Below are 8,641 nucleotides of genomic sequence, written 5' to 3' on the forward strand. Positions count from 1 at the left end.
TTAGCCAGGCGTGGTGGCACACATCTGTAGTCCCAGCTACTTGGGAGGCTGAGGTGGGAGGATTGCTTGAGCCCAGGAGGCACAGATTGCAGTCAGCCAAGATCGTGTCACTGCACTCCAGCTTTGGTAAGAGAGCAAGACTCTGTCTCTAAATAAAAAACAATACTCAGAACTCTTGAAAGAATATGAAAAGTGACTACCTGAGTGCTCCAAAGAGGAAACAATAGAATGCAGATTAAGGACCATAGTCAAAACTAAAATAAAATCTACAATGGAGATAATTTGCACTTTTTCTCCCCACTTTGGGGCACTTGGGAGGAGCTAAGAGTCTTCAGAGCCTGTAGCCAACTTACCTGTGGCAAGTTTTCTGACAAGGATCTCTGTTAGCTGGCTTCCTTGCACCATTTGCTCACGGAATCTCTGTCTCTAGTAGGCAATGCCAGTGTTCCTGAGAAGGCCCTCAAAAGACTTGACTGTGTTCTTCACATGCTGGGTGAAAAGGTAGCAGACACCTCTCCCTTCCTGTATCTTCTGTCATAAGTGGGTCAGTTCTTCACCCTGAGCCTGAATTAAGGGATCATGTATCCTAAGGTGGGAAAGAAGAGTAAAATGTAAGAGGGAATGTAGTGAATAATAGGTTACAGAAGTTTCAGAGGAGAGATCTCTTAGAATCCCTGTAAGGAACTCCCAAGTTGAATTCTTTTTCTTTTTTTTTGAGACAGAGTCTCACTCTGTCACCCAGGCTGGAGTGCAGTGACATGACCTCGGTTCACTGCAACCTCTGCCTCCCAGGTTCAAGCAATTCTTTTGCCTCAGCCTTCCAAGTAGCTCAGACTACAGGTGCCCACCACTATGCCAGGATAATTTATATATTTTTTGTAGAGATGGGGTTTTGCCATGTTGGCCATGCTAGTCTCGAACTCCTGACCTGAAATGATTCATGCACCTCAGTGTCCCAAACTTCTGGGATTACAGGCATGAGCCACCACACCTGGCCCAAGATGAATACTTGTACAAGTTGTGTGAATTGCCTGTGGCAGAAGGAATGAAGAAACAGTCTTGGGTTTGTCTGTTATTTTACTAACTTTCCTTTAAAAAGATGCCCCTTTGGTTCCACACTTTAGCCCAAGTACATTTTCATATGCAGTAACTGGCAGAAAAAAAAATGCAGGTTCAAAAGTGTTGGGCAGGTATCTCTGGTATTAATTGAAAGTTAAAAAGAAATATAAGTGAAAAGTTCAAGAAGGGCAGTATTCTTTTGAATGACATAAAGATAGACTATAATCAGTAAGAAGGCAGTTAAAACTAAAGTTCTGGCTGGGCGCGATGGCTCACGCCTGTAATCCCAGCACTTTGGGAGGCCGAGGTAGGCAGATGACCTTAGGTCAGGAGTTTTGAGATCAGCCTGGACAACGTGGCAAAACCCCATCTCCACTAAAAATACAAAAATTAGCTAGCATGGTGGTGTGCACCTATACTCTCAGCTGCTTGGGAGGCTGACCTAGGAGGATCGCTTGAACCTGGGAGGTGGAGGTTGCAGCGAGCTGAGATCACACCACTGCACTCTAGCCTGGGCAACAGGATAAGACTCCATCTCAAAAAAAAAAAAAAAAGTAAAGTTCTGAGTAGTAATTTAATTACTCTATAGGGATTTCTTTTTTTTCTAATTATTGTTTAAATATTTCTCATGGTGATATGGTTTGGCTCTATGTCCCCACTCAAATCTCATGTTGGATTGCAATCCAACCAGGGACCTGCTGGAAAGTGACTGGATCATCGGGGTGGATTTCCCCCTTGCTGTTCTTGTGATAGTGAGTGAGTTCTCATGAGGTCTGGTTGTTTGAAAGTGTAGCACCTCCCTCTTTGTTCTCTCTCTCTCACCTGTTCTGGGCATGTGAAAACCATGCCTCCTTCCCCTTTGACTTCTGCAATGATTGTAAGTTTTCTGAGGCCTGCCCAGAATCAGAAGCCTGTACAGCCCACAGAACCATGAGCCGATTAAACCTCTTTTCTTTATAAATCACTCAGTCTCAGATACATGTTTACAGCAGTGTCAGAATGGACTAATACACATGGGTTCCAATGTAGAGTGTGAGCTCTGTGAGTCTAAAGACAGTGCCACCTATTACCCAACTCACAGCACCTGGTAGTATGTACACATACAAGTAGTTATTCAGTTAATGTTTAGAACCATGTAATCCCAGAGCTGGACTGAACATTTACAGTCATCTACCCCATCTAATGCTTGAATTTTCTCCCTGCTATTCTTCTAAGTAGTTATCTGCAGGTCCTCTTTCAAACTCTATTCCATAGAGTTACTAGAAAGTATCAGGGGAAGTAAAGACACATACTGGGGAGAAACAGGGGCCCCAAACCTATACCCCTTCAATCAGATATCTCTGCTTTGGTGAGTTTTACACATTTGAGCTTCTATGATTTCATTTCAACAAAGGATTAAAAGAAGTTTCAAATGCTACAATCTACCTTATGTCTGAAACCCTCCAAGGATAGTCAATGCTGGTCTTGAGCAAATTAATAATTCATTTTCCACACAACAGCTGCTCAATCATCTATCTACCCAATAGCCCTATCAGTTAATACTTCACCTAGTATAATACTTTTTAAAAAAGTTTGGAAGAGAAACATTCTTATCATGAAAGGCACTTTGGAAAGTTTGAAAATATCTCTTATAGGAAATGTTAATGACAATCACCACATCTATAAATGGGAACAAATATAATAATTACAGAAAATAGTTGTTCAGAGTTTTATATGTGTTAGAGATGATTCTAACTACTTGCAATTGTGTATTTAATCTTCATATCCCTCTAAGGTAGATACTGTCAGTATTTCCATTTTATAAATGAGGTAGCCTAGTTAATGACATGAAGAAAAGTACAGTAAATTTGACCAAGGACACACAAATAGAAGCCACGTTGCTAGTATTCCAATGCAGGCAGCTGTCTCCATTTTACTAATATGCTCTTTAATGGAAAACCCTAGAGACCTAACTAGACCATAGCCTCATTGTGTCTTAATCTAGTTCTGTGCCTGTGTCACACGTTTCTGCCCTTCTCCTAGCACAAATTTGCCCTTTGTTCTACCTGCCTGAGCTGCCCCACTTCAAACAGTATTTATACACTTCCAACAGAGGTACCTCCTTACCGGAGCCTTGCAGCTGGCCTCAGCAATTCAGCCAGCTCTCTCTCCTGAAACTGCAGCTCCTCCTCCAGCACAGATTCTATAAGGTCTTTGCACTCTTCACACTCTGAGAAAAGACAGACATGCCTGCATCATAGAAGGCTGGATATGCTGCTGTGGTCACTGCCTGCAGGGCAGGAGGCAGGGTCTATCTCAAGGATAAAAGTATCCCCGGTACCAGGCTTTACACTGAGATTTCCATATCTTTATTCCTCAGTCTCTCAACTACTCCCTCTTTTAGAGATGAGGAAAGAAAAGCCCACAGGCCGATAAAGTAACTTGACAAGATGATTCAACTGGAATGAAGCAGTCAGAATTCACATCCCCTGGGGTCTGACTCCACATCTTTTTCTTTTCTTTTCTTTTTCTTTTTTGAGATGGAATCTCACTTTGTTGCCCAGGCTGGAGGGCAGTGGCACCATCTTTGCTCAGTGCACCTCTGATTCATGGGTTATTCTCCTGCCTCAGCCTTCCAAGTAGCTGAGATTACAAGTGTGCCCCACCATGCACTGCTAGTTTTTGTGTTTTCAGTGGAGACAGGGCTTCACCATGTTGACCAGGCTGCTGTCAAACTCCTGACCTCAAATGATCCACCCACCTTGGCTTCCCAAACTGCTGGGATTACAGTAATTGAGCCACTGCACCCAGCCATGACTTGAAATCTTAAGGCCAATTCACCAAGCCTTACAGCCTCTTAAGTAAAACATGAACATAAGCGCATGAAATAATGACTTCCTATGTGTTTCGGAAGATACTAAGAACTGTAGGACTGATGGTCCTCTTGTTTCAAGAGTCTCAGTAATCCCAAAATATTTCAAAGATTTAAACATTTATCTGTATACTGCTGTGTAAAACTCTATATAGAGGAGAAAGAGCCACATGATATATGCCCAAAAGCTAGTAGGTGGTGTTTTAAAGGGAGAACCAACACATAGTGTTTGTCACGGTACTGTTGCAGTAGGTTTTTAAGAATTATCATCATACGATCGTCACCACCATCCAAAGAGGTAGTTCCTACTCTATTACCATTACAGATGAGAAAACTGAGGGACAGTGATGATAAGTTAGATTTGAACCCAGGAAATTTGGCCCTAGGGTATATGCTCTTTAATCACTGCACAATAATACCTTTATACTAAGGTCTTAGGTAATATCTTTCTTCTTCTCTAGCTTGAGAAATGTTTTCCTACAATTGTAATGAATGAAGGTTTTTTTTAAAAACTAGTTTTTCCACACACCAAAGCTCATCTTTTCACTTCTTTAATAAGTGGGCTTTTGGCTTTACTTTTCTATGATGGTAAGTTAGACAGCAACTTTTAGCCACCCCCCACACAATGATTTATTTAAAAATAATTGTAGAAATTGGAAAGCAAACTCAATTTCAATGTTAACCAGAATCCTCTTCTAATATCCCTGTTCCTCTCATGCTCTTGTTCCCATGTTTCCTTGTCATTACAGCTTCCCTTCCCTGACTATTAGTAACAGGTTTGGGATTTTACAGTGGATTTAAAAATGTGAGAGCTAACTGTGGAGAGGAAAGGGCCAGCCCCTAACCTGGCCTGGCCTTCTACTGAGAACGGCAGTCTGTTCCATTTGGCTTTGTTCTCATTTTGGCCATATGTCTCATAGCTCTGATTCTGGAAGTCCACCTGCAGTTGCTTGCTGTCTGTAAAGTTGATACTCAGAGAGAGACATAAAGGGTGTTACAAAGTCTCTGATTTTTCTGGAAATACCCTCAATCTAACCAGAACATGAGGAATGGCATATCTGAACTTATGTGGGAAGAGAATCTTGATAAAGATTTTTCTCCTTGTGAGAACTACAAACCACTGCTCAAGGAAATAAAAGAGGATACAAACAAATGGAAGAACATTCCATGCTCATGGACAGGAAGAATCAATATCGTGAAAATGGCCATATTGCCCAAGGTAATTTACAGATTCAATGCCATCCCCATCAAGCTACCAATGACTTTCTTCACAGAATTGGAAAAAACTACTTTAAAGTTCATATGGAACCAAAAAAGAGCCCGCATCGCCAAGTCAATCCTAAGCCAAAAGAACAAAGCTGGAGGCATCACGCTACCTGACTTCAAACTATACTACAAGGCTACAGTAACCAAAACAGCATGGTACTGGTACCAAAACAGAGATATAGATCAACGGAACAGAACAGAGCCCTCAGAAATAACGCCACTTACCTACAACTATCTGATCTTTGACAAACCTGAGAAAAACAAGCAATGGGGAAAGGATTCCCTATTTAATAAATGGTGCTGGGAAAACTGGCTAGCCATATGTAGAAAGCTGAAACTGGATCCCTTCCTTACACCTTATACAAAAATCAATTCAAGATGGATTAAAGATTTAAACGTTAGACCTAAAACCATAAAAACCCTAGAAGAAAACCTAGGCATTACCATTCAGGACATAGGCGTGGGCAAGGACTTCATGTCCAAAACACCAAAAGCAATGGCAACAAAAGACAAAATTGACAAATGGGATCTAATTAAACTAAGGAGCTTCTGCACAGCAAAAGAAACTACCATCAGAGTGAACAGGCAACCTACAACGTGGGAGAAAATTTTCGCAACCTACTCATCTGACAAAGGGCTAATATCCAGAATCTACAATGAACTCCAACAAATTTACAAGAAAAAAACAAACAACCCCATCAAAAAGTGGGTGAAGGACATGAACAGACACTTCTCAAAAGAAGACATTTATGCAGCCAAAAAACACATGAAAAAATGCTCATCATCACGGGCCATCAGAGAAATGCAAATCAAAACCACTATGAGATATCATCTCACACCAGTTAGAATGGCAATCATTAAAAAGTCAGGAAACAACAGATGCTGGAAAGGATGTGGAGAAATAGGAACACTTTTACACTGTTGGTGGGACTGTAAACTAGTTCAACCATTGTGGAAGTCAGTGTGGCGATTCCTCAGGGATCTAGAACTAGAAATACCATTTGACCCAGCCATCCCATTACTGGGTATATACCCAAAGGACTATAAATCATGCTGCTATAAAGACACATGCACACGTATGTTTATTGCGGCATTATTCACAATAGCAAAGACTTGGAACCAACCCAAATGTCCAACAATGATAGACTGGATTAAGAAAATGTGGCACATATACACCATGGAATACTAGGCAGCCATAAAAAATGATGAGTTCATGTCCTTTGTAGGGACATGGATGAAACTGGAAACCATCATTCTCAGTAAACTATCGCAAGAACAAAAAACCAAACACCGCATATTCTCACTCATAGGTGGGAATTGAACAATGAGATCACATGGACACAGGAAGGGGAATATCACACTCTGGGGACTGTGGTGGGGAGGGGGGAGGGGGGAGGGATAGTATTGGGAGATATACCTAATGCTAGATGACGAGTTAGTGGGTGCAGCGCACCAGCATGGCACATGTATACATATGTAACTAACCTGCACATTGTGCACATGTACCCTAAAACTTAAAGTATAATAAAAAAGAAAAAAAAAAAAAGATTTTTCTCCTTGTCTGCTATTGAAGTTCACATCTCCACATATCTGTGACTCAGCTGAGAATAGGGAACTTTCCCTATTCTTTACCTATTACTTCTTTCATCCCTGGTGCTGTGGTGCTGTTGGCACAGTGCTTTGCAAATGGGTGCTCTTAAAAAAGTTTAAATCGAATCCTGAGATGTTTTAACCAACAGTGATGTTACATGTTTGTAGAAGCTGATGTTCATTGCTGAGAGGGGAAAGACAGTTTCATGCCTAAACCAAAGTTTTAGTCTCTATTCCTCACTACACTCACCCTGCAAACTTTACACCTTTGTGCCTCAGTTTTTCTGTCCTTGGCAAATTGAGAGTAAAATGCCCACTTCTACCTTTCTGGGAGTGTAGTTAGGATAAAATTAATTTTGATAGAGAATAAAGTCTGCAGTGTTTCATTTCACAGAGGAAAGATGGATAATCATTTATCACTTTGGTGACCATGCCCCTATGGGACCTACTGTATTTCTGCAGGTGATTGGCCGGGGAGTAGGCAGTAGCTTTGGATGTCAGGAATTTCTCTGTGAGGTCTCGGAAGTTCTCTTTGCACTTTTCCAGTTCAGAGAGCAAGTACTGATTGGTTTCCAGGATGCTCATTTCTGCCCTTGGACCAAAACAAGTGGTGGGAGATAATGCCATGATGAAGTTTGTTGAGGAAGTAGAATGAGAGCCTAAGGAGAATAAACCCAGACAAATAATAAATTAAAAACAAATGCATGGATTATGGTAATGGTTGCACTACTTGGGTAAATTACTAAAAATTATTGAACTGTACAATTATAATGGGTAAGTTTTATAGTATGTAAATTATACCTCAATAAATTTCTTTACATTAATCAAAGGAGTTAAATGAGTCAAAAGAAAGGAGATCTGATTCATAACTTACTTTTGGGATAAACTTCTTCAGCATCCCACAACTCTGAGAATCCTTAGCCACAAAAACAAGGCACAAGGTGCCTAAGCTTAGAGTCTAAGGTACTGTCTGTGATTCAGGCTCTGATAGGAATGCCAGAGGTAAGACCAAGTGCCAGGTAACGGTCTGGAGTCACAATCAGAAGGTGGGGGTGTCATGGAATGTTAGGATCTCTGCCTTCCAGATGTCTAGGCCATGTGGAGACACAGGTCTCTTCTGAAGGTCACCACCAATGGAAAGCACTGCCTCAGCAGTCATTCTCAGTATTTGCATACCATTGTGACAATACCACAGGCCTATCTCTTTCTAAAATTCAACCATATTTTCATTGTTTATTATTGCAAATGCTTAGAAAATATCAAGGAATACGTATTTGCCCAAGTTCTATTGTTGTCTTAAGGACTGTCATGAAGTCATTTTCTTCCTAATGAAAAAATTTAACACTTTTAGATAGTCCTGGCATTCTTCTTTGGTTCTCCAGTTTCCCACATCATTTATAATATAAGAAAAAAAATCCTGAATATTCTGCTTGGTGTGTGAATAATTGATTTATATGGATTTAGAGGCCAGGTGCAGTGGCTCACACCTGTAATCCCACCACTTTGGGAGACCAAGGTGGTTGGATCAGTTGAGCTCAGGAGTTTGAGACCAACCTGGGCAGCATGGCGAAACCCTGCCACTATAAAAAAAATTAAAAAAATTAGCCGGGCATAGGGCTAGGCGCGGTGGCTCATGCCTGTAATCCCAGCACTTTGGGAGGCTGAGGCGGGTGGATCATGAGGTCAGGAGATCGAGACCATCTCGGCTAACACAGTGAAATCTCATCTCTACTAAAAATACAAAAAATTAGCCAGGCATGGTGGCGGGTGCCTGTAGTCCCATCTACTTGGGAGGCTGAGGCAGGAGAATGGCATGAACCTGGGACGTGGAGCTTGCAGTGAGCCATGATCACTCACTGCAAGCTTGGGTCCAGG

General features: G+C 41.4%; 1 pseudogene; it reads right to left on the minus strand.

Moving 5' to 3' along the window:
* Positions 1-305: 305 nt before the first annotated feature.
* Positions 306-7,761, minus strand: LOC134730745 (neuroblastoma breakpoint family member 6-like protein; annotated as a pseudogene).
* Positions 7,762-8,641: the final 880 nt, after the last annotated feature.

Source organism: Pan paniscus, chromosome 1, assembly GCF_029289425.2.
Source record: "Pan paniscus chromosome 1, NHGRI_mPanPan1-v2.0_pri, whole genome shotgun sequence".
In the NCBI taxonomy this organism is placed as follows: Eukaryota; Metazoa; Chordata; class Mammalia; order Primates; family Hominidae; genus Pan; species Pan paniscus.